The 18,806-nt window shown below is 44.7% G+C and overlaps 1 long non-coding RNA gene across 1 annotated transcript in view; it reads right to left on the bottom strand.

Moving 5' to 3' along the window:
• LOC309348158 overlaps nucleotides 1-18,806 on the bottom strand; it is a 149,923-nt gene that overhangs the window by 110,049 nt on the left and 21,068 nt on the right. The window contains exon 2 of the long non-coding RNA XR_014159247.1: nucleotides 18,132-18,686. This is a non-coding gene — a long non-coding RNA (uncharacterized lncRNA). The remainder of the gene's footprint in view (nucleotides 1-18,131; nucleotides 18,687-18,806) is intronic.

Genomic DNA, 18,806 nt, shown 5'->3' with positions numbered 1-18,806 from the left:
ATGTAAGGGCTTGGCCAGACTACTGAAATCAGGTATCCATAGTCTACAAAACCCTGCTGTTCCCAGGAATCCCCTAAGTTGTTTTCTTGTGGTAGGTTCCTTGATAAGGCAAATAGCTTCTTTCCTCTCTGGTCTCAATGCTCGTTGTTGGTGTGAGATGTCAAAGCCCAAATATTTGACCTTTTCTAAACATAACTGTGCCTTTTTCTGGGAAACTCGGTAGCCAGCTTCCCAGAGCAAGTGGAGCAGTTCCTCTGTCCCTTCTTTACAGGTATCAAAATCCTTTGCAGCTAGTATAAGATCATCCACATATTGCAGAACCACCTTTTCTCCCGGTGTTGAGGGGTAACTTGTTAGATCCCTCGCCAAGGCAGTGCCAAATAAAGTTGGGGAATTTTTGAATCCTTGGGGCAATCTTGTCCAGGTTAGCTGGCCTTTTGTTCCTGTCAAAGGGTCTTCCCACTGGAAGGCAAATATAGGTTGGCTCTGTGGTGCCAGCCGGCAACAGAAGAATGCATCTTTCAAGTCCAATACAGTAAAAAATGTTGCTTCTGGTGGGATCAAACTCAGCAAGGTATATGGGTTTGGTACATTTGGGTGCAAGGTCTCGATAGCCTGGTTTACGAGCCTCAAGTCCTGCACTGGCCTATATTCATCTGTCCCAGGTTTTCGAACAGGCAAAAGGGGTGTGTTCCATTCTGATTGGCAAGGCTTAAGCAGACCATATTTTAATAGGCGGTCCAAATGTTTCTGGATGCCCTCCGCTGCTCGCCGGGGTAAGGGATATTGCTTTACAGATACAGGGGTAGCCATAGGTTTTAGGGTTACTACAATTGGAGCTATATTCTTAGCCATTCCTGGTGGGCTATTTTCGGCCCATACTCCTGGTGGCACCTGTAGAGTTCGGAGGAGCTTGTTTAATTCTGTATCCAATGTGGGTTGGACTTGCAAGGCTGACATTAGGCGCCATGATTGTTCCTTAGGTACTGAGAGGGTAATTATTCCTGCTGCTTTTGATGGCAGTTTCATTTCTGGACCTCGAGGAGTGAAAGTGATTTGGGCCTGCAATTTGGACAGCATATCTCTGCCTAAGAGAGGTATTGGACACTCAGGTATATACAAAAACTGATGGGTTAAACGATGTCCCCCAATCTGGCATTCCAAAGGTTGGAGGAAAGACCTCTTAGCTGACTGTCCAGTGGCACTTTTAATGATTACACTTTTGGATGCCTTTTTCTGCAATAGTTCTGGGAGTACTGAGTATTCAGCCCCAGTATCAATCATAAAATCTATTAAATGGCTTCCTAATTGAATCGTGACCGTGGGCTCCTGGAAGCCTAACTTTATGGAGTCCGGTCGTTCCTAGTCTTGGGTAAAATCCTCTTCTGCCAGTCCAATGAAATTGTCTCTACTCCGTCCCTGTCCTGGTCTCTGATATCTTCCATCTCGGATCATTCCCCGTCCCCGTCCCTGATTTCTTGGGCCGGAGCCTGGGCCTGGGCCTGGGCCTGGGCCTGGGCCTGGGCCTGGGCGTACTTCTTCCAACCTCAGGGGTTCAGGACACTCCCGCTTCCAATGACCCTCCTTCTTGCAATTTGCACATTGATTCCTTCCCAGTGGTGGATTCCTTCCTCGCCCTCGCCCTCCATTTAAGGGGCGGTGGTCTTGCTTCACTGCTGTGGCTAGCATTACCATCTTTTCCTTCTGCCACTTCTTCTTCTCTTGCTTCTCAGCCTCATCCCTATTCCGATAAACTCGGCGTGCAATGGCCATAATTTGGCTCATCAGCATCCCTTCCCATCCTTCTGATTTCTGAATTTTCTTACGAATGTCAGAAGCGCACTGGGCCACAAATGTAGCAGTAATCATTCTACTGTTTTCAGGGGCTTCAGGGTCAAAAGGAGTCCATATACGATAGGCTTCTTGCAGCCTCTCTAAAAAGTCTCCCGGACTCTCATTTGGTTTCTGTTCTACTTCTGAGACTTTAGACATATTAGTGGGCTTCTGGCATGCCCTGCGGATACCTTGCACAAGTGTCTGGCGGTAGGTGGTAAGTCTGGCCAGGTGAATTGCATTGTTTGGATCCCAATTAGGATCTTCCAAGGGAAAGTTATCTTGGAGATGACGGTCAATATTATAAATATTTCCCCCTCTGGCCTGCTCACGCAAATATATCTGTGCCTTTTCAATTATGTCTCTCCTTTCCTCAGTGGTGAACAGAGTATTCAGGAGCTGGCGGCAATCTGTCCAAGTAGGACTATGAGTATTTACTATTGAAGTCACCAAGTCCATCATAGCCTGAGGTTTTTCTGCAAAAGATGGGGTGTGTGTTTTCCAATTCATCAGATCTGTAGTTGTGAATGGAATATATTGCAGGGTCGAAGTTCGAGGTGGCCGTGGTCCGGGTTGCCCATTAACCAGCGCAGGCTCCTCAAGTGCATCAAATACTCTTCTAAGAGGGGCTACTACGTGATCTTTCTCTTCACTTTGCTCTAGGGGCCTCAAATCATAGGGGATGGTATCTGTCGCAAGGCGTTCTTTTAGCAGCTTTATACGCCTGGCTGTATTGCTTGCTGACCGAGCAAGGTCTCCCTGTAACTTCTGTAACATTTCTCTGGGACTTGGATGTACAGGGGTTTGGGGTGGGCAATCAGTTGTTCCACTAAAGGAGACTGTAGATGGAGGTCTATTAGGAGTCACAGGTGGAATAACCACTTCTGCTTGGGCTTTATTATAGGACTCCAATGCCTCCTGAAGATATTTATCATAATCTATCAAGGAATCAAACTCTGTGACTCCACTCCCATTATTCATTCCAGTTTCTTGCCTTGGGGTTACAACTGGTGGAGTGTTTGGATTAAGCTCCCTTCGATGTGGAGCATAGGGTGGAGGTGGAAGCACCTCTTCCTCTGGCCCCTCAAAAATGGGTTTGAGTTTATTTGGCAAGATTCCTTTCCTAGCTTCGGCTTTTACAGCCAATAATTTGCATCGTTTGACTTTGCATTCCCTTATCCATGGAGGATTTTTATTTAATGTGCTCAGCCAGGAATCTATATATGGAAATTGTTCTGGGCACCCTCCAGTTTCTTTGGCGATATCAGTCCAAAGTTTGCTTACTAAATTTATATCAAAGGTTCCCTGAGATGGCCATCCAGTATTTTGTTTTGGCCATTCTAGTTCACATAACGTTCTCAAGCGCTCTGGCGTCATTTTGACTCCATATGCCCCTGAGAAGGCTTTCTTAAAATTATTTAACATACACTCAAGAGGTGTATTTTCCCCCTTTGAACCCCCAACTCCCATTGTATGGCCCTGTGAAGTATCCACTCAGTCACTCACAGACGCGCTTCGTGGGTTTCCTTGCCTAGTGAAGTCGCCTTACTAGGAACCGAAGTACTGCCCACTCCACACTCGGGTCAGCTACAGATTGCTCTGTACTTTCTCACACATACAATGCGCTGGATACTTCACCACACTCTACCTCCCAATTTTTCCCTTTCCCTACACCAGATCACCATCTGATGTACCCAACCACCTAGCGTACTCAGTTTCCCCTTACTGAGACGCAGAAGTTTGATCAAGACTTCTCTTCCTCCTAATTAATTGGAGGGCCAAAAATCCCTTTGTGCACTTACCCTTGGTTGGTTCCCTGTTTCCCCCGGTCCGTCGCCGCCAGTGAGCAGGGTATCAGACAGACGAGTCTTCTGCGTTCCCCCTGGAAAAATTTACCAGTGCGCGCTTTGGGTAAGCAGTTGTCCTCTCTCTTGTACCCTGCCCAGTAGGGCGAAGGGGCTGCGTTCCAGCAGACCACTTATCCGAGTCACAGGGGCACCATAAAATGTAGCACCCTGCTTGTGGTTAACGCTTAGCTGGAATGAAATATTCAACGCAGCAATAGAGAAATTAAAATAGTAATTTATTTGTCAGACAAATAAATAAGAGGCTCAGTGGTACGTGGTTACCAAGCTCTGGCCTGGCCTCCTGCCATTCTGGCCAGCACTTATATTCCCTTAATCCAGCCCCCTTTGCTCCTCCTGTGGCTGCCTCTGTCCAATCAGCCTGGTTGAAATTCCTATTGGCTGTTTGCTAGAACCAATCACAAAAGATACACCCACAAAAGATACACCCACTTCCTTGCCCTTATAAGGGAGACAAAGAGCTATATATATGACATATAAGTAATAATATATCTTACATGGAATCTTAATTACCAGCTCACCTCTTGCCCTGCTTGCCCTATTGCCTTATAAAACAAATGTTTAATCTTACATTTTTATGTTCAACAGATGTCAAGGATCTTGAGTTTCACATCAACATTGAAAGATTTCCTTCATTTAATGTTTCTAAACAAAATGCCTGACAACTATATATCAAGACTGCTTGGATGGCGTCTTCTGTCTGGCAGGGGGGGGGGCTGGTGGCTGACTTAATTTCAGGATAAATACAACTCTTACAACCATATGAAATAAGAATCTAGCATTCCTTAAATCCTTTGCATAATTACATTTAAGCCAATATATTTAAGCTAATATATTTCATACATTTATCATAGGTAGCCTCTTAAAAGAATAAAGCTTTTCAAAGTAAAAAGGAAGGAACTCAATAAAACACAGCTTTTAAAAGAAGCCTCTTCAGTTTGCACCTCCCCCTTTCCCCCTCCTCTCCAGCCTCAAAATAAAATAGGAAGAAGCTGCTTCTTCTGCCAAGCCAGTTGCCTTTCCAACATTTAACACATTTTAACCTTTTTAACTCTCTCAGTTTAAGAAACAGCTTTAGAAGAGACTTCCCCAAAAATGCTCTCTTTCTTTCTAGCTAAATGTTTTTCCTTCCATTTGCTCCTGGCCTTTCAACCTTAGAAAGAAGATCTGGCTCATTTTACTGGGAGGCACATTAGTATTATCTTTCCCCATTCCTAATGGTGTTTTCTCAGCCTTGGGGCAGCATATGTAATTCTCCCTTTTTATGACTTTGAGAATTGTTTTTCTACTATAAATCAATGGGGCCCTCTTGTCTTAGGAGAATGGCCAAGGTTTCTTCTGCCTGGCATGAAACATTTGAAAATCCGTTTTAAGCTCATTTTTAAATACAAGCCTTGATTGAAATATATAGAAGCTTTGATAAAAATGCAGGCTTATGGTTAGGTGCCTCATTAGAATGACTCAACGGTTAGCAGTTAGGCCTGAATAACTTTAGTAGGCCCAAATGACTGTGCAGTCCGAGCACTTCCCAGCCTGCTTTGCTGCTTCTGCTCTCATGTGTCTTTGTCACATGACAGATACTGCCTAAGAAGTGAGAACTGTAAGCAATATTGGGCAAGCCACACAGGTGTTGAGTTCTATGTATTTTAAAGTGGAGAAGCTATAACCAAATGGATACTGAAAACTTTTTCAAAGTTATATTAGGAAGTTTCCCAAATGGACCTCAGACTAGACAGGGACAACCATAATTTAATAAAGTTATAATAATAGTTGGAAGCAGGTGGCACTGTGGTCTGAATCACGGAGCCTCTTGGGCTTGCCAATCAGAAGGTCAGCAGTTCGAATCCCCATGGTGGAGTGAGCTCCTGTTGCTCTGTCCCAGTTCCTGCCAACCTAGCAGCTCGAAAGCACGCCAGTGCAAGTAGATAAATAGGTACTGCTGTGGCAGGAGGGTAAATGGTGTTTCTGTGGACTCTGGTTTCTGTCACGGTGTCCCGCTGTGCCAGAAGCGGTTTGGTCATGCTGGCCACATGACCCGGAAAGCTGTCAGTGGACAAACACCAGCTCCCTTGGCCTGAAAGCGAGATGAGCCGCAATCCCATAGTCACCTTTGACTGGACTTAACAGTCCAGGGTTCTTTTACCTTTTATTTACCTATAATAATATTATTATTATTCTAATTTATTTATTATACCCCACCCATATGACTGGGTTACCCCAGCCACTCTGGGCAGCTTCCAACAAAATATAAAGGAACAAAACAAAATATTCAACATTTTGAAAAAGGGCTGACTTCAGATGTGCACAAAAAGTTTAACTTTTTGACATCTGACATCTAACGGGAGGGAGGCCAACAGGGCAGGCACAACTACTGAGAAGATTTTCTGCCTACTTCCCTGTAACTTCATTTCTCTCACTGAGGGAACCACCAGAAGACCCTCGGAGCTGGACCTCAGTGTCTGGGCTGAATGATGAGGGTGGAGATGCTCCTTCAGGTATACAGGGCCAAAGCCATTTAGGACTTTAAACACTTTGAAATGTGTTTGGAAATGTACTGCATAAGCCTCTCCTCAAGGAGGGGAGGAGAAGAAGAAGAAGAAGAGTTTGGATTTGATATCCCGCTTTATCACTACCCGAAGGAGTCTCAAAGCAGCTAACATTCTCCTTTCCCTTCCTCCCCCACAACAAACACTCTGTGAGGTGAGTGGGGCTGAGAGACTTCAGAGAAGTGTGGCTAGCCCAAGGTCACCCAGCAGCTGCATGTGGAGGAGCAGGGAATCGAACCCGGTTCACCAGATTACAAGTCCACCACTCTTAACCACTACACCACACTGGAGTTGTGAGTGGGAACCATTTCCCGTGTTGGAAGGGGGCATTCTGCCCCCTGTCCAGCTGCGCTGGCTGCTGCGCTACGCCCCCAGGTGGCCAGCCCATCATCTGGAGGCTTGGGGGCGGGTTTAGCCACTCAAACGTGGCATTGGCAGCGTTTCTTAGCCATTGTGCTGCTGCAAGATGAAAATAATCCGTTCCGCGAGTCTCTTCGTCTAGCAGTTTTTTCGTCTTGCGAAGCAACCCTATTAGCGGCTTAGCGGATTAGCACTATTAGCGGTTTAGCGGCTTAGCGGCTTAGAAAAAGGGGGGGGGGGAGCGATAAAATTTGCAAGACTCGCAAGACGTTTTGTCTTGCGAAGCAAGCCCATAGGGAAATTCGTCTTGCAAAGTGCATCAAAAAACAGAAAACCCTTTCGTCTAGCGGGTTTTTCGTCTTGCGAGGCATTCGTCTTGTGGGGCACCACTGTAGTTTGCTTTAGGCTAACTGGTCTGCAGAAGATCTCCCCGTCAGCGCCAGTTGAGCCAGCAGGCTCCCGCTGCCTTGCGCCGCCAGGTCTAAACGCCAGCTCTGAACGCAGCAACTGTTACTGAGAGGCTGAGGCGACAGCGGTGTGCGAAGCAGTGTGCGAGGTTTGGAAGCGGGGGTGTGGGGTTGGCTGGCTGTATCCCCCCCTTTCTAGTTTTTTCGTGCTTTGACCCCCCCGGTCCTTTTAAAGTTTTAAAGGAACCCCCCCCCCCAGTCCTTTTAAAAGCTCATTGCTGTGCCTGCACTGAGGATAGGTCCAAAAACCACCTTTGTCTGCTGTGGGGTCTGTGTCATTAGCTGGGTTTGTTCCTTACCTGGTCCCTGTAACACCCGGCTTTAAAATTCAAATTTCTCTTTGCCGTTGGTGGCTGGGGCTGCCGTTACCAGGGTTGCTACGGCGACGAGTGGCCGCCATTCTAAGGCGCCACATGGTCAGCGCTGATCTTATCCTCTGGCCATATTAGGTTCTCTTTTTCAACCTTTCCCTTTGTGTTTTGGTTGCCTTGTATTGAATGTGCAGGTATCTGCACACTTTCCAAGTTGCTAAAAAAGTTTTGAACTTGCCTTAGGATCTTTGGGGTGAAGTACTTATTTGTGCATTCAACCTGCAGCCGGCACAGTCATTAAAATGCTAGTGAACGACAACTTTAAATGCAGTGGTTAGCTTAAACAAGGTGACACTGAAGTCTTTTATTTTTATACATTATAATTTTGTCTGCCAAGACAACTTTTAGCTTTTTAACCTGCATCGCACTGTGTCATCTTCAGGCTCCAGATGACATCCCCAGTAAAAAATCTAGTACAGGTTGTGAAATGTCTTTTTCTTTGACTCACTGTGCCTATTCTTTGGGTAAGTTTACATGTTAATATCAAGCCTAGGCCATTGTTGGATACCTCAGTGGTAAAGTGAATTATTTGGAAACAGAAGGTTCCCAGGTAAGTCCCTAGCATCCCAGGTTAATCAAGCAGCAGGTGTTGTGAATAAGGATAGGCAAATTTGTCAATTTGGGGTTCTCATTTTTCATTTTTTTCTAATCTTAAATTTAGGTCCATACATTTCTGCAAAAAAATCTAATTAAATAACAATCTTTGTGAAACTTTGTCAGAATTTTGGTGTGGATTTTTCTTAGTAAACACATTTTGATATGCAGTTTTGATATACACAATTTTGCAAGCTATTTTCACAAATATATGCCTTTTGATACATGTTTCCCTTAATAGAGGCATTAGAAATGCAGACCCTCCAATTGTCCGTATTTTCCAGGAACATCCCTATTTTAGAGAAGCTGTCCCGGTTTCTGATTTGACCCTGGAATGTCCCACTTTTCCTTAGGATGTCCCTACTTTCATTGGAGAAATGTTGGAGGATATGGAATTATCTGACCCCCCAAAGCCATCTGAAGGCAATCTTGTGTAGGGAAGCTTTTTAAAAAAATGTTTAATGTTTTTATATATGTTGGAAGCTGCCCGGAGTGGCTGAGCAAACCCAATCAGGTGTGTGGGTATAAGTAATAAAATTATCATTATGAAATGGGATGTCCCTATTTTCACCCGAGAAATGTTGGAGGGTATGGAAATGCTAATGATTAAGCAGTATACAAGTGTCTTAAACAAAATAATTTTGTACATCTTGTTTGGTTGGAAAACTGCACCACCAGAAAAGTGTGAATTTTAAAGGATAGCTCTGTTTCAGTTTGTATGTTGTTTCAGGAAGTCCGCAAGAGATACTTGTCTTTAAATGTGAAGTTAATCAAATTTTCCCTTCCTTCCCCTCCCTAGTTGTGAAAGACATTTCCCTGAGACTCTGATGATCTACTGCCTGTTAGAATAGAGAACACAGGACTAGATGGACAAATAGTCAGTATAAGGCAGCTTTTATGTTCTTTCGGTGCAAATGTCCTGCAAAGTTGAGCTTCTATTGGTTATTAGGTCAGCTGCCTGAAGCATGCTGCTTTCAAAGCAACCAATGAAATTAGCAAATATTTGTAGTCATTCTAGTTAGTCTTGGCCGCTATTGGTGCCCACCCTGTCGAATGCCCTCCCATCAGATGTCAAGGAGATGAGTAACTATATAACCTTCAGAAGACATCTGAAGGCAGCCCTGTAGAGGGAAACTTTTTAATTTTTAATGCTTTATTATGTTTTTATATGTTGGCTGGGACAACCCAGTCAGATGGGTGGGGTACAAATTTTTGCAGGCTCAGGTGCATATTGACAACAGCAAACGTTTGTCTGGTTTCTAGTCAGGTTCCTATAGGAGGGGAAAAATAGGCTTGGCAGATTATTGTTTGTTCAAATTTTAATGAAAATGCTAATGCTGCTGCCAGACCTAATTGTTTAGCTGGAAAGGGCAAACATGATTTATATTAATTTGAACACCTTAATAACTAATTAAAATTATAGCCTCGTAGCCTTGCTCTCAGACATCCTTGCACTTTTACATAGCAACAAAGTATTGCTAATCACTCTCTGATGTGGAATTTTGGTTTGATTTATTGACACTTTAAGGCCATCTTGCAATTTGAACCTAATCAAACTTAACTGCAGATTTTGCACTCCATGTGGCTCAGGGCTTTTATTCAACAGCTTACCTCTAAATATTGCTTGTCAAGCAGGATTTTCTCTACTGCTTTGCTCTGAGCAGTTTATCTTGGGCCAATTTTGCCTAGTGCGTTGGTCAAGGATTTTACAGATTTAAATCTCATCTGCTAAAGATAAGGGGGAAACCCTTGAAAAAGAAGGAAAAAATACCATTATGACTGAATAATGCTCTGTTGTGCAAAATGAGTAGTTTTATAATTTACCTGCCCCTTCCTCTTAGCAGATAGTTTTAATCTAAATATCAGAAAATTAAAAAGCAAGAAATTTCAGGGCTAGTCTTCCACAGGGTTAATTCTCTTGTGAACACTGGAGACACATAGTGGGTTTTTTTCTGTCATATTGTCAGGTCTGCCTCTAGATCCCAGCTCACGGAGGACCAACGCCCGGTGGATATAATATACAAAAGTCTTTATTGAAGTTTAGTTTCCATTTCAAAGCTCTGGGCGCGCAGACCCACGTCTCGACGCTAGACCGGCTAAGTCCCCTCTGACTCACTGCTCCTCCCACACCAGTTTAAGATCCTAGCCCGGCTCCACCTCCTACGCTGTTCTTTCCTTCGCTGGGTCCTTCTGCCCTCTGGGGTTTTCTCCTTCCTGGACTCCTCTGATGCTGACCCCCCTTGGTCTTCCCCTTCCTTCCGGCGGGCTTTAGGACCTGGCTCCCTACCCGGGCTCCCTGCTGTGCCGCTCGCCTGTACATTTGAACTTGGCGCACGCGCCCAGCCGGTAACCTTCCTCCTGACCGTTTCCCCGCTTCCTGATGTGGGCGTGACCAAACCTGACTCCTCTCCTCCCGCTGGTGGTGAGAGCACTGGTCCCGATTCCTGGGACTCCCCCTCCCCACTGCGCTCTGGTGGGGAAGCTGGTCCTGATTTCCAACTGCTGCTCAGGGACTCCCCGCTGGCCCCTTCCTCCTGGGGCTTCCCCCCTGGAACCCCCCTCGCTCTGGCCATCGGCGCTCCCTTCTGTGAGTCCTCCGATTCGCTGGAGAGGCTTGTGGAATAACTCTTTCCACTGTCACTGCCTGCGCCCCCCTCGGACTCCTCCTCCTCACTCTCCATTTGCTCCCCCTCCTGTGTCTCTCCTTCTGAACCCCTGACACATATGATTACTTACAAATATATGAATTGAGCGCTGGAGAGCAGGCAAACATCCAGCCACACTGCAGACTTTAAAAACAGCTCCAGTTATCAAAAAACAACTGGCATGCCCTTTGAGCCTCGTAGGGCTTCTCCTTGCCAGCTATCTACAAAACTCTGACTCTTTTCTCCTTTACTAGCTACATTTTAATTGTCCCACTTGCTGCTTCTTGAGGACCTCTCCAAGAAGCAAGTGAGATGTTTACCTCAAACAGGAGCTATGCAACAAGTGCATTTAGCCAACAAAGTATACAAGGGCTTTGGGATGTTGAAGATCCAAAAAGGATGCCTGTAGCAGGATCTTTGGAAACAAACTAAAATAGGCCAATGTGGTAAAAAAAAATAGCACTAATCATCATGCAAAAGGCTGGGCTGGATGAATCCCAAGATTGCCGGAAGAAATATCAACAACCTCAGATATGCAGATGACACAACCTTATGGCAGAAAGTGAGGAGGAATTAAAGAACCTTTTAATGAGGGTGAAAGAGGAGAGCGCAAAATATGGTCTGAAGCTCAACATCCAAAAAACTAAGATCATAGAAGAAGAAGAAGAAGAAGAAGAAGAAGAAGAAGAAGAAGAGGAGGAGTTTGGATTTGATATCCCGCCTTTCACTCCCTTTAAGGAGTCTCAAAGCGGCTCACATTCTCCTTTCCCTTCCTCCCCCACAACAAACACTCTGTGAGGTGAGTGGGGCTGAGAGACTTCAAAGAAGTGTGACTGGCCCAAGGTCACCCAGCAGCTGCATGTGGAGGAGCGGAGACGCGAACCCGGTTCCCCAGATTACGTGACTACCGCTCTTAACCACTACACCACACTGGCCACTGGGCCCATCACCTCCTGGCAAATAGAAGGGGAAGAAATGGAGGCAGTGAGAGATTTTACTTTCTTGGGCTCCATGATCACTGCAGATGGTGACAGCAGTCATGAAATTAAAAGACTCCTGCTTCTTGGGAGAAAAGCAATGACAAACCTAGATAGCATCTTAAAAAGCAGAGACATCACCTTGCCGACAAAGGTCCATATTGTTAAAGCTATGGTTTTCCCGAGGGACGCGGGTGGCACTGTGGGTAAAACCTCAGCACCTAGGACTTGCCGATCATCAGGTCGGCGGTTCGAATCCCCACGGCGGGGTGCGCTCCCGTTGCTCGGTCCCAGCGCCTGCCAACCTAGCAGTTCGAAAGCACCCCCGGGTGCAAGTAGATAAATAGGGACCGCTTACTAGCGGGAAGATAAGCGGTGTTTCCGTGTGCTGCGCTGGCTCGCCAGATGCAGCTTGTCACGCTGGCCACGTGACCCGGAAGTGTCTTCGGACAGCTCTGGCACAAGGAGAAGGGGACGACAGTGGACGAGATTGTTGGACAGTGTTCTCGAAGCTACGAACCTGAGTTTGACCAAGCTGTGGGAGGCAGTGGAAGACAGGAGTGCCTGGCGTGCTCTGGTCCATGGGGTCACAAAGAGCTGGACACAACTAAACGACTAAACAACAACAGTGTCAGCACTGACATAGGATAATGTCAAGCATGGTGGGGTTTCTGCATAAGAAGTCCTTGCTTTGGGGGACAGGCCTGGACAATTTGTAGCCCCATTCCCAGCCAAACACATGCCACCTCACGAACCATGGTTTTGGAAACTCAGAGGTTTTAACCCCCCCTTTTTTGCAGTCCCAGCCAGGCAACATAAAGTGGAGTCTGAACTCACCCCTTAATACATCCAAATGAGCTGCATTCACTTTAATGCAGACCTGGTTTAAGAACGGTGTGCAACTGAAGATCTTACCCATTATGCTTGCATGCACATATACTTCTCCATGGGTGCATGCAATTTGAAGACATGACCCTATATGTCAGGGAGGAGGAAAGGTGGGAGCCCCCCCCTTTTCTGAACCTTCCCAAGGGCAGGATCACAGTGTTGATTTAGAACAGTGGTTTGCAGAGGGGCATAGTCCAGCGGGGAAAAGCTGGGAAATACTGGGTGAGGAACAGCTAGAAGAGGGCACACCAGGAGAGAGATTGCTGGCAGATTCAGTGTCCTTGGACAGCATTCGTGACCCCACTTTGCCTGAGACTAGATGGGCTTGGAAAGTGATAGAACAGAAAGTGCTACGGCAACAAGCTCAGATTACCCGATGTAGGAGTGACATAGATTAATGGGGACAGAGGGAGTGAACCTTAACTGGGAGCAACACCATTTTTTAAGAGAGAAATGCATTCCTTTGTCTCTGGCTGTGATTATTAAAGAACTTATCTGGCAAGAAGGTTCCTTTAGTTTGATCTGCTTAATTACTGCCACCAGGGGAGGCATCCGATTCCCTGAAGCCTGACACCATGTATACATACATGCATTGCAATGTACATATTCTACCACCAAGTACAATGACTTGTACACAGGTTTTGTTCTATTTTCTTCAGATCAAAGCCAGCCCAAATTAAAATATCCCCTGTAGTTACTGAAATGTATTCAGCCTCAAGATCTGCCAAACCTCAAGGTAAGGTTGTCTGCCCATGGTTTGTTTTCATTTATTTCAGTTGCCTGAGATAGCACAGTATCATCCATCACCACCCCCAAAATCAGGGTACAATATTGCAGGCTGACAAAGTTATTTTGGTGCATGTGGCAGAAAACCTCACAAGCATTTGTGTCCAGAAGTGAATACAGTACAAAAATGGTAATAGCAAATTGCTGCCCTGTCGTGATGACACCAAAGTCAGCTGTCTGCTGAGAATATGTTACTACGAACCATAATTATTCATTCTTGACTCCCGGAGGATAAAGGGTAATTCCTGAGGACGGTGATAGGACATAGGGAGAAAAAGATGGGCCTGTAAAGGTTATAGCTGAAATTTTGGTAGGTGGTTCTGTAACCTGGGTGGAGAATGTAATGGAGATTATCATATTTAGGGGTGAGATTCCTTTGCACAATAATTATCCCAGCATTTTTTCCCCAGTTTAGCACTGAAGCAGCAAATATAGAGTATATGACTATCCCTGTGCATTTTGCCTATTGAATAAGGGAAAGTGCTATTAACTCCTTCTCCTTGAGCAAGGAATAATAATATAATAATAATTTATTATTTATACCTCGCCCGTCTGGCTGGGTTTCCCCAGCCACTCTGGGCGGGTTCCAACAAAATATTAAAATACACTAGTCCATCAAACATTAAAAACTTCCCTAAGCAGGGCTGCCTTTAGATGTCTTCTAAAAGTCTGGTAGTTGTTCTTCTCTTTGACATCTGGTTGGAGGGTGTTCTAAGTTCCTAGCTAGGGCCAGGGATATCTTGCCCCCAGATCTTTCCTATAGGGCTTGCCTCCAGATCTTGCAGAACACAATCTTTTCTGGTGCTACATTTGAGTAGATTTTTTTTAAAAAAATAGGAATATGAAACTATGCAAGGCGAAAAATACAAAGTGTGCAGCCATGCAGATTTACATGTTTCCTGCTCCCCCTCCCTTTCCCAGTACAGTTGGAATTGGGTAATCGTTCATGAATGACAGAGGCTATATTGCTTTCTGGAGTATATGCCGGAGTGCAGTAAGTAATTAACATGCCTTTCCACTGTATGTTTGAGGGTATTTTGTTTCAATGAATGGAAAGTAAAGGCTGCTTGCTCTCAGGAGAGGGATTTGAAAATAGCAGCTCCACCGTTTGGATGCTGGGGATAGAATTAAAGGCTGGGAAGAGTGCAGCCACTTCTCACCTCAGCCACAGATTCAACAGGGGTCTCAAATAGCTCTCTGCCTCAGCCCATCACTTCAATACAGCCATAATAATAGGGTCTCCTTCACAGGGCTGTTGCAAGGTAATACATAAAGGACTCTGCTTGAAATGCACAATAAAGGCTAAATATCATCATAGGTTTTATACTTTGGTGAAGAGAAGATCACAAAATTTACACCAAGGTGTTCACAAAGGAGTCCATGAATGACTTCTATGTTTCTCTCTGCTCCTTTGAGTCCAGAAGAAGTTAGGTGCTGTTGGAAATAGGATTAATATACAGTGGTACCTTGGGTTAACTACTTAATTCATTCCGGAGATCCGTTTTTAGCCTGAAACTGTTCTTAACCTGAAGCACCACTTTAGCTAATGGGGCCTCCTGCTGCTGCCGCGCCGCTGGAAGACATTTTCTGTTCTCATCCCGAAGCAAAGTTCTTAACCCGAGGTACTATTTCTGGGTTAGTGGAGTCTGTAACCTGAAGCGTATGTAACCTGAAGCGTATGTAACCCGAGGTACCACTGTAGAAGTATGACAATGGAACTAAGAAAGACAAGGATAGAGGTGGCTGTGCAGTTGGCAGTAATAGTTTCAGTTTCCAGTGGCTACATTCAACTGGAGACTGCCTCATAGGTATCTGTAGATCCCTTCTCCTGAAAAATTGAGCAATCTGAATTTGCTGGTGGAAGATTAAATTCTACCTACAAAGTAGCAATAGTTGGAAGCAGCCTAATTAGCACGACAGCAAAAGATGGGTACTCTAGTAACCTCCTGGTTGAATTACGGTAATATTTTGTTCATGTGGTGGCCCTTGAACACAACTTGCATTTGGGTTATGACTGCTTGAATATTGGCTGGTATGCCTAGGTTTCAGCAAACCACACCAATTTTTTTAAAAAAATCTTCTAAGTGTGATTTTGATTGTTCCCTGGCAAGTGGGGCTTGCATTTGGTACCTTTTAAAGTCGACGCCAAATGCAGGAAGCCCTACTGGGATTGGTTCTGCTGGGGAGCTCTAAATCAGAGCTCTGAAATGGATTCAGCTCTTGCCGAAAGCAGGAGTTGCATTGCCGAATACAGGGATTTTCCTTTGCAGTTTGGCTTGAGTTCAAGCTGAGCTGCGAAGGATGAAAGGAAAGGATTGGATGATTGTTGAAGTTGGGTCAGCCAGGGCTTTTTTTTGCAGGTGGAACTCACTGGAACTCAGTTCCTGGTACCTCTCAGTTGAGCATAGTTGCCAGTATAAGAGAACAAGGTTTATGGTGAATTCCAGCACCTATTTTTCTAGAAAAATAGTACTGGGGTCAGCTGATGTCATGGTGGTACCTGAGTACCAGGCCCACCAGACTATTATTATTACCCTTTGCCATTGGACATCATTTCCCTGCCAGCCAGTGCTATGGAGTGAGCATGCAAAAATACACAGGGTAGAACTTAACCTCTGGCCGCCATTTTTGGTAGCAGCTCCATGTTAAGTGTTATGTCTAATTCTGCCCTAAAATAGAAGGCAGCAAGGCTTTATGATCCCTTAGAGGAAATCGTGAATTTCTCCCTTCCTTCAACACTGAAGTAACCTTAGTGCCCTTGAGGTCATAAGAAGATGTAAATGAGAGTTTCTCAGTAGTATGGAAATTGAGAGTAGCTTACACATTTATGATGTGTGGAAAGCTTGAGGTCTTTCCTCATATATCTTATTCCACCATTCAATGAACTGCAGCTGCTTAGACCAGAGGTCTCTTTCTGCCATATATATATATATATATATATATATTCCATATATATGCATAGAGTTTTTTAGATCTCTTTTTTACCAGCCTTATTCCTCTTCATTAATAAGTGCAGGATAGTTAATTTTCAGCATGACTCTTACAAAAGAGCATTAACATTTGCTAGCTCGAGGGTGTCATCTTGTACCAGTTCTAATTTATAGTCTCAGGAAAGAAATCATTAAGGGCCTAAGTGAATGAGCTGTCTATTCCTAAATCAGGTTGATATAATTTGGTTAGAGGTCCCAGACCTAAAGGACAGTGAAATGGCCCACCTGAGTACAAACTGCTCTGCTGAAGTACACATCTTGGAAACACATTATCAAGATTTCCCTGGCAGACCCTTCCAATGTCAAAGCATTAATTTCAACCTTTAATCTTGTATTAGAACTGAGCATGCATCGGTTCCACTGAAACCAAACTGCCGTGTGTTCCTCTTCTCTGGTGACTAAAGCCTTTATCACTCATAGACTTTATCACTCATAAAGATGGACTTCAGTGGGGAAAGCCCAGGTTCACATCCACAATTAGGGCTTGTTCCCACTGCACACTTACCACAGTGACTGGGTCACAAAGTGATGACTACCAAGTGTCATCCTGAGCCACAAGAGATCAAACATTCCAGATCAAGTGATGAGTGGGCTTCCCCCAATATGCACCTATGGTTTGCTGGGTGTCAGGAGTTCAGGTTCCCAGCTTGATACACAGTAAGAGTAGGTCATTAAAAAGGAGGATTTATTGCAAAACCAAACAGATAGCTCTGGACGGCATTATCACTCAAGATGACCCTTCTGAAGACTCCTTCCGGTGTCTGCAGAATAGATTGAACCGGCATCCCTTGCATCTCTTGTTTTGCTTCCGTTCTAGCAGCCCTCCCATTCACCGACTCTTTGGACTGATTGGATTAGCTCCAATCTCTTCCTGTTCTGACCCACTGTCTGCCTGTTCGCTCCTGTTTGTGCTTCCTGAGAGCTTCAGCTGTGTTCCCATCCGCTCTCCGCTACAGCCTTATCAGCTTGCAGTTCAAGGTCAGGAGGAGGTGAAGCCTGCAGCTGTTGGCTCTCCTCTGCCTGAGTGAAATCCCAGCCTCTCTGTTCCTGGCTGCTTTTTGCAGCCGGCTGCAAACCTTCACTTGAAGCTGGCGTATTCATGGCACCGGCTCTTGGTTTAGCTAGCATTTCTAAAACTAATTATGGAACTTGAGTATGCATGGTTCCTTTGCATCTTTTCCTCCCTCTACATTGATTCAACCCTACATGCAATCATATAAAGAGTGCTTTCATTTGCAAAGTCTTTAATCAGAGTGCTTTGTGGGGCTTTGCATCCAACTTGGGAAGGAGGTGGGGCATGGGGAGAACAAGGGTTTGCATGCTAGCCAGCAAAGGTAGGCTCAAGAAAGGATTTAAAAGCTCCCCCTGCTTCTTGCTAGCCTTCTTTGGATTTATCACATTGCCCACCCACACTTAGAGTCACAGCGTAGAAGCAGGTGGTTTCTTAGGAGACAGCCAGCAGGAATGATTTACCTCTTCACATTGGCACAAGGAAAATTGAGCTCGTGTGCATGTGTGTTTTGTTTTGCTTACTCTGTCTTGATATGATTGTACATATATTTGCGTCGAAGCTCTGACTCTGGGGATGAGGAAGATGAGAGCAAGTAACCCCCCCATCCCAAATCTATGGGACATGACATAGCACTGCCCCAGGAAAACAGCCACAGTAAACATACCACCAGTTCAAGTGATAGCAAGGGAGTTTTTTATTTTTCAGGAAAAGGGCAGGAGGGGATACAATTTTGGCCACTTTCTATATTCAAGGTGAGATGCATATTGTACAAATCCATGTGTGTGTGTGTCCCCCACCTTGGCATTAATTTTCTGGAGGCAATTTTGCACCAAACCAACCTTCAGTTTTTCAAAAATCTTTGGGCAAAATATTTCAGTCCAACACTCATTTCTTCCATGTGTTGAACACGAATAATGCAGGGAATGGGAAGACACAAGGGAACTAAAGGAAGCAGCAGCTATGAAAATTACAAAATTCAGTATACAAAATTCAGAAATTAAAAAGCACAGTCGGAAGGATTCCTACTGGGTTGGTCCCAAATGGAAACAATGACAGCTAATTCAGAACTTCAACACCTAGGGAGAAATTCAGTTGAGGAGAATTTTAGAACATGCTTATTTCAGATACCATGCTCTTTAAAGGAATTATTTCACACATTGAGCTGGCAGGAGCAAAGTGAGAAATCCAGTGTCATATATGCATGGCTGAAGTATTCCACAGATGTAAAGTTGCTGCTTGGGTGACCTGGAAAAAGTTTTGCAGAAAAAGTCTACTTCTTTCTTCTTGATTATATGGATTGCAGAAAGCACCACCCTAGGCGAAACCTTTCTTCCCACATGCCTCATGATTTTCTGGGTTAATGTATTAAATAAAATAAAATACATTATGATGCAGCAATATTGAAACACCTTTCTGAATATAAATAAATGAATCATGGGAGTTTTTTGTGCACACTCCCCCTACCATTACTT

This window comes from Podarcis erhardii (assembly GCF_964252035.2).
Source record: "Podarcis erhardii genome assembly, chromosome: 8".
Classification (NCBI taxonomy): Eukaryota; Metazoa; Chordata; class Lepidosauria; order Squamata; family Lacertidae; genus Podarcis; species Podarcis erhardii.
This window is presented reverse-complemented; position numbering and strand designations above follow the sequence as displayed.